We start from the raw sequence: 7,402 nt of genomic DNA on the forward strand, positions 1-7,402 counted from the left end.
AAGCTTTAAAATAAACTGTGGTAACATTTTGAAAGACATATTGAGTAGTTTTTATGAAAAGTAGTTAATTAAAATCACTCTTAATGGAAGATCCAAAATTTTAAAGACATTATCAAATTCTCTAGTAATAGCATAGGCACTAAATAAAAGGTAAGAGATACCAAAATTGCTTTTTGTATTTAACTTCCTTAACCCTTTAAAGGAAACCCAACATACTTTTTCGAAAAACAAAGCATTATTTTCCTCTTGAATTAGAAAAGCTTCAAACACCTATTAACAAAAACAAATTAGTGTGACTTACTGTTTTATTTCAGCCTAACGATATGCATACAAATTTGAAATTACTGTAATTTCCTTAACAATTTTTAGTGAAGAAATATTGCTGCTAATGTTGCATGAAGTTGTCCTCTATATCATGAAATTGCATTAGTGACTAACACATGAGTCTCTGGGGTTAAAGATGCTTATGGAGCTTCCGTTTATTTCTCTTAAATACACTTGTTAGTACAGTTTAAAAAAAAAGAATCATTCCTTATATAAACAACAGTTTATGAAAAGGTGAAATTTAGTCAGAAGGAGTAAAGAAATATGAAAAGTTGTTATTTTGAACAGAAGTCAATCTGAGTTAACCAAAAATTTGATGGATTGGAATAAAGTGAAATATACAAACTACACTGTGGTCATTTTAGTTTAGCTAAAAAGTTTTACTTCAGTTTTTAAGTTTCACAGTTTCATTTTTTTTAAGTAAAAGTTTTTCTTTAAGTCGTGGGGGTTATGTGGTCATTTACTTAATAAAAGAAACTTGAAGCATCTTTAACTCCAGAGACTCAGCATTAAAATTGACCTTGGCATTTCCAATATCAAATACTATTAATGTAAACTACACAGATTATTTGAAAGAATTACAACAAACTTATGTATTCCTCAATTTGAGTAAAAAGGACAAAATAGTAATTTACTCAAAAATCTGGGAGAAAGTGAACTCTTTCTTACTAAGCTGGGTATAAAGATTGGATGTACTTGTTCTGTGGTCTCTTCAGTTCACTTCATTTTGGGGGCTTTGAAGAAGCTTGCTTAGAGTTACTATTTATTTATTTATTTATTTATAATTATTATGGATACATAGCATATATATTTTTTGGGTACATGTGACATTTAGATACAAGAATATGATATGTAATGATTATATCAGGGTAGTTGGGTAACCCCTCACCTAAAGGATTTATCATTTTTTGGTTTTAGGAACATTTCAGTCCCACTCTTTTACTTATTCTGAAATATACAGTAAATTATCACTCTTATTATTATTTTTTTTAATGTAGAACACTTCACGAATTTGCCTGTCATCCTTGCCCAGAGGCCACGTTAATCTTCTTTGTATCATTACACTTTTAGTATATATGCTGACGAAGCCAGCACAGTAAATTATTTTTAACTATCATGGCCCTATTGTGATTCTGAGAACTGGATTCTATTCCTTCCATCTAATTGTATCTTTGTACCCATTAACCATCTTTCCTGTCCTCACTTCCATACTGTGCTTTTTAGTCTCTGGTCACCGTCATTCTACTCTTTATCTCTGTGACCTCAATTTGCTTTTAGCTTGCACCTATGAGTGAAAACATTGATATTTGTCATTCTGTGCCTGTTCACATTTTCTTCATCTATTGGAACTCTGATGAACACTTTGGATGATTCCATGTTGTGGTTATGATAAACATGGGATTGCAACCATCTCTTCAATACATTGATTTCCCTTCTATTGGATGTATAACCAGCATTGAAATTGCTGGGTCATACAAGGGCTCCATTTTTAGTTTTTTGAGGAAGCTCCGTACTATTCTCTGCAATGGTTCCACTAATTTACACTGTCCCTGATGGTGTAGAAGGATTCCCTTTTCTCTAAGTTCTCGCCAGCTTCCCTTATTGCCTGCCTTTTTTGTTAAAAGCCATTTTAACTAGGGTGAGAGGATATCTCATTATAGTTTCTATTTACATTTCTCTGATAATTAGTGATGTTGAGCATGTTTTCATATATCCAGAGTTCAAAAAAAAATGTATAACCTCTTCTAAAGTATTCTTTTTTTTCAGCATATATTTGTGGGGGATGTAATTTCTACCCAAAATCAAACATTTCAGTTAGATATATTAAACAATTATGGATACAGATAATCTTACGTGAATTAATTACCAGTTAAGATACCAGTTTGAGTTTTTTTATTCAATAAGATAGTATAGGCAGTATTATGTAAAGTAAATCCTTTAGATTTGGAGCCAAAGGACATGGCTGAAGTGGCAGCTGTAATGCCATTAATACTTTTGCATACTTTGGTATATGACATAAGGTGTGTTCAACCACTTCCAAGCTTCCTGGAATTGTTGGTGGAATTCTTTCCTTTGTGCCTGTACTCCTAATTCTGTTTGAAACTTCTTTTCCTCTTCACTAGTTATTCAGCTCAAAATTAGTACAATCAAATTTCTAACTTTCTTGGTTCTTGTTCTGCTACTGAACTCATATTCAATTTTACTTGTATTTCTTCTGTGAAGCCTAAGGTCTATCTTCACCATAAGATAAAGTGGTAACATCTTGGAGACAAAGCACAACTTTCTACCCGCACGCAAAACAAGAATAATGAGAAGACAAAGATACCCCATTTATTGCATTAGGACTGGCAGTAAATGGTAGCCAATTTTCTATTGTCCTTACGGGAAGGACGAATATTTACTAATGGAACTCACAGCTTCTCCAAGTAGGCTGTTGCATTTCCAGTCTACCTCCGTTCTTTCTTCCCTGCCGTTGGGGAGAATTGCTATTTCTCAGTGAATACAGGAATTTCAGGAGCAAATGAAAAATAAAACTTGGCCAGTAAGTCACACAAAGTGTAAGAGATAAAAATACTATTTTGTGAAGGCCCTGTAGTAGGGGTCACAGTTGATAGGGTTAGACACTGGGAGAAAGTGATGCAGGGAGTAGGATTATCTGAAAACCACTCAGGCAATCATCCAGGTCTTCCTAGATGATGGGCTATCTGAAACTTGTTTCTTCATCTAGAGAGAACACTTTGTTACCTAAACTCAGTTACTCATCAAAATGAACATGTCTCTCCTCCATCAGGCAAAACAGCATATTCTCACAGTTCGCAAGGTCCTGGGCACAGGGTAGCTGGTTTTCCCAGGTAAGTACCCTTCTTATGTACACCTTGATTCTAGACAACCTCGTGCCAAATAGCCTGTACTTTCTTCACAAACAAAGGGGCTTTTGTGAAGGGAGATACAGAGAAAGGGGTCAAATTACAGGAATTCAGACCTGCACTTTCTCAACAAAAAGCTTGAACTAGTGAAGGGGAAAAGAGGTGATTCATCTTACTACTTACTCTCAAACTTAAAGACATGCCTGTTGTGTTGTAATTCCATATGCTATCTGTATTTTCTATATTTAACCATATATTTATTTTATAAATAGTAAGAACTATTAAACTCAAAGAATGGCTATGTTTAATTCATCTCTATTTTTAGAGAGCATTTTTAAAGAATATTTTCAAGACTATTTTTGAATATTCTTATTTTAAGATTGCACATCTCATTTCTCATATAATTTTCTATCCCATAATAAGCAGAAGCTATATGAATTAATTTCATATGATCATCTAAAGTAAGAAACAGAGGTTGTGCTAATTTGTATCTTAAGATGTTTTATTTCAGACAAAAACCATCATATAATTCTTAGCTAAATAAACCACATCTGTGTGATGATAATCACTTCTTCTGGAAAATATTTTTCTAGTGTTAATAATATAACTAAACCAGAAAACTAAACATGTATGCGTTATCATTTCCATGTATAAATTGTCAACTAAAAAGACTGTCAACTATGTCACTTATGTAAATTAAAAACATGCTCTGTCAATTCAAATTGTTTTGTTATTATATTTCATACCTGTAAACAAAAAACTCTTTATTTTGTATTTATAGGTTTTTAGTTTTTCTAATGTTTCCCAATACATTTTAGATCCCTTTCACAGTTTTTAAATTATATTTAACATGCAGCTCCAAATGTATGTCCTTGTGTTGGTTTGTTTTTGGACACATATATAATCTATGTTATATTATCAGAAGAAATATAATTAGAACAATAAGTTAAGGATGTGTAGATTGTAAGGAAATGGCAATTATGCAATTTTAAATTCAGAAAAATACAGACAATAATGCTTAAATTGATAAAAATGTTTAGTCATTTGCTTCGTAGACCATTTGACACATTTTCATCAAAATGGTTAACATAGTGAATGTATGATGCCCCATGATCATATCAATGTATACAGTTATGATTTAATAAAAAAATAAAAAAAAGTTTAGTCATTTCCCTAACATCTGTGAACATGACTTTTTGATTGCTTAATATGAGAAGAATTGGTGGCTTTTGAGGTCAGTCTTTTAGATTTGTTCTGATCTCAGAAGGACTATTCTTAGCTGTCTAACCCTCCGGTTCCCCCTGTTAAACTAACTGGCTCATATTTTAGCTTATTGTTTACATGGAGCTACCTGCCTGCCTCTTAATAGCTTCTCACCAAAAAAAAAAAAAAAAAAAAAACTCTGTTGGTTTTGAGAGTGCATTTAGGCTAGCCCTTCCCTATACTGTTTTAAATTAAGTCAGGTGGCTTGGAGAGAGGAGTAGACCTCTCTTTATTATGGCCTGTCTACGTCCCTCTGCAGGGACAGAGGCCTTTTTCTTTCAGAGAGACACCCCATGTCTGTGAGTAGTATTTAGTAAGTAGCATTGGAACTATGAGTCTCTATTCCAGCTTCTCTACAAGCATGCTGAAGCAGCACTATTGAGGCCCCTTGTTTTGCTGCCTGTTGTACCTAGTGTGGGGCTTCCATCTCATGAAAGGGCTGGTTGGAGAAAGGAGTCCCTGAATTCACAGCTGCCTTCACCTGTGGTTTAGATCCTTAAAAATAGAAGATGAGAAATGCCATCACTCTGTCTCTTCTGTGGAGTTACTGCTGCCCTTGACCAACATCTGTGAGGAGAGTAGTCAAGGCTAAGGTGCCACAGATTTGCACTCTTCTTACTCAGATTTAGTTGATTTTCTTCAGTAAATTTTTCTTAATTTGCTGTATATCCTTAGGACATGTTCTAAAAAAATTCAAATTATTGTTGGTCGGTTTATTTATTTTTTTAATTTTCAACAATTAGTATTTACTAGTGAAGGTCCTCTGAGCTTTGAAGCTACAATTCCATAAGAAATAAAATTATATAGGAGTAATTATAAAATAAAATCATATAGTAATAAAATAAATTATATACGAATAATTCCATAAATCGCTGCTCTCAATAATTTTTTTTCTTATCTTTTTTTTGAGCCTGGGTCTCACTTGGTCATCCTCAGTAGAGTGTCGTGGTGTCACAGCTCACAGCAACCTGAAACTCCTGGGCTCAAGTGATACTCTTTCCTTAGCCTCTAAATAGCTGGGACTACAGGACTACAGGCACGTGCCACAATGCCCAGCAATTTTTTTTTTTTTTTTTAAGAGACATGGTCTCGCTCTGGCTCAGGCTCGTCTCAAACTCTTGAGCTCAGGCAATCCACCCGCCTTGGCCTGCCAAAGGGCTAAGCGTGAGCCACCATGCCCAGCCACTCTCAAAGATTTTTTTGAAAAACACATTTTAAATAAAATTCAGAACTGAGAAAAAATTAAGGAGACTGAAAAACACTATGGGCAGAGTTTGAAAAGAAATTTGAAAAACAGGTATATCTGAGGAGCATCAAATAGTCCGGTTTTAGAGAAACATCCAAATATGTAGTAGGGTATGGAAAGAAGAAACTAGAAAGACTACTGGAATCACAGATTTTTCTGAGAAGTGTAGAAAGTTGTATATTTAACTTTGTAGATGATACATTATTATTGAAAACATTGACACGGTAGATTAATATTGTGTTAGGCAAGATATTGATAACTGCCATAAAAGATAGGGATGAATAAATGTATATTTTATTATCATTAAATACGAATTTATTATATAATATAAACATATAATTCTGAATTATGTGAGTATAAAGTGTCTATAAGAAATCATCTTCTTGTAAATAGTGAGGATTTCATTAAAATTTAAAGCTTGAACAGAAAAAGGGTTGTGAACTTACATGTGAAAGATGATGTCGTGATGTGAATTAAATTCCACCCTTACCAGTCTTAAGTATTTTGTTTCTCACTTGACATGTATACAATGTGTGTGTGTGTGTGTGTGTGTGTGTGTGTTGAGAAGGGGTCACTTGAGCAGATCTGCTATAACTGCCACCATTGGGGGTCAATTTAAGCAAACCGTAGGAAAGTCTGTTTCTCCACTGTCACTCTATTCAATTCAGTCTCAAGTGTCACATCAGAGTCCCAGCTGGATGGTAAGAGTAGGACTCTGCAGTAGGTAATGGACTCAGAACTGTTGAACTGATAATAAACATGAAATTAAAGAGGAACTGCAGACGATGCAACACTAGTCCTCAAAAAATATGTATAGGAATGAAGCCTTCTTACAGGTGATTTCTTTTTACAGAAGAACACCATGGAAACTTGGCTACACCTAAGTATATGCAGCACCGGGTTGGTTAAACGTTAACACTGTTGCGAGGAGTGATAGAAAGGGTCTCAAATAATTTAATCTGTTCACATCCGCTTTGACATGGTCCTCTTGTGTGAGGAGTGATGACATTCCGCTGACAAAAATTTACTGACTTCAATACAAAAGCCTATGAAAAAAGGAGAAATAAAATACCAGTTTGTTTGCTGTGCTGTCACGGTTCCCTTGCTTACTGCGGGCGCTGACAGCCCAAATGGAAAACCTGCTGAGTGGCCTCCACACCTGCTGCCCAGTAGATACTGCACGTCAGAGGCTGAGGTCGTATGACAGGTTAGGAGATCACGGCATGGGAAATGGAAAGGTACAAAACATCTGAGACCCAGGCCACTTGCCTAATGCTGGGAAAATTGAGAGAAAAGAGCTCCGGGTTGTGCAGCTCTCCTGGTGCGCAGCGTGGTCTGAGAGCAGCCAAATGCTGCTCCGTCTTGTAGGAGGGAAGCGCTGACAAGATCCAGGTTTATAATATGCTAAGAACATGCTGAGGATTTATTTCTCTGAAAATTGACAGAAAAAAAAAAACTATAGGGGTATCTTTATAGAAATAAGTGACTCTAGATCTATGACAACACAAGGTGGATATTATATATAATTTTTTTAAGGATGTTTACTTGGATTGCCAAGAGTGTTCATTGTTATATTATCATGACTCATTTAAAAGCTATAGTTTTTGAAGTTTTTCTGAAGTAAATTATTCGCTGGTGTTTGATTAAAGATTTAAAATAAAACGAACATAGTAGGAGTTGTGGGGTCTGGTTGTGTTTATGT

General features: G+C 34.7%; 1 non-coding gene across 1 annotated transcript; it reads right to left on the bottom strand.

The window, feature by feature from the left end:
- Positions 1–1,312: 1,312 nt before the first annotated feature.
- On the bottom strand, positions 1,313–1,419 carry LOC128567078 (U6 spliceosomal RNA). Its single transcript, XR_008374750.1, has one exon. It is a non-coding gene; the product is annotated as a U6 spliceosomal RNA (small nuclear RNA).
- Positions 1,420–7,402: the final 5,983 nt, after the last annotated feature.

Source organism: Nycticebus coucang, chromosome 15 (genome assembly GCF_027406575.1).
Source record: "Nycticebus coucang isolate mNycCou1 chromosome 15, mNycCou1.pri, whole genome shotgun sequence".
Classification (NCBI taxonomy): domain Eukaryota; kingdom Metazoa; phylum Chordata; class Mammalia; order Primates; family Lorisidae; genus Nycticebus; species Nycticebus coucang.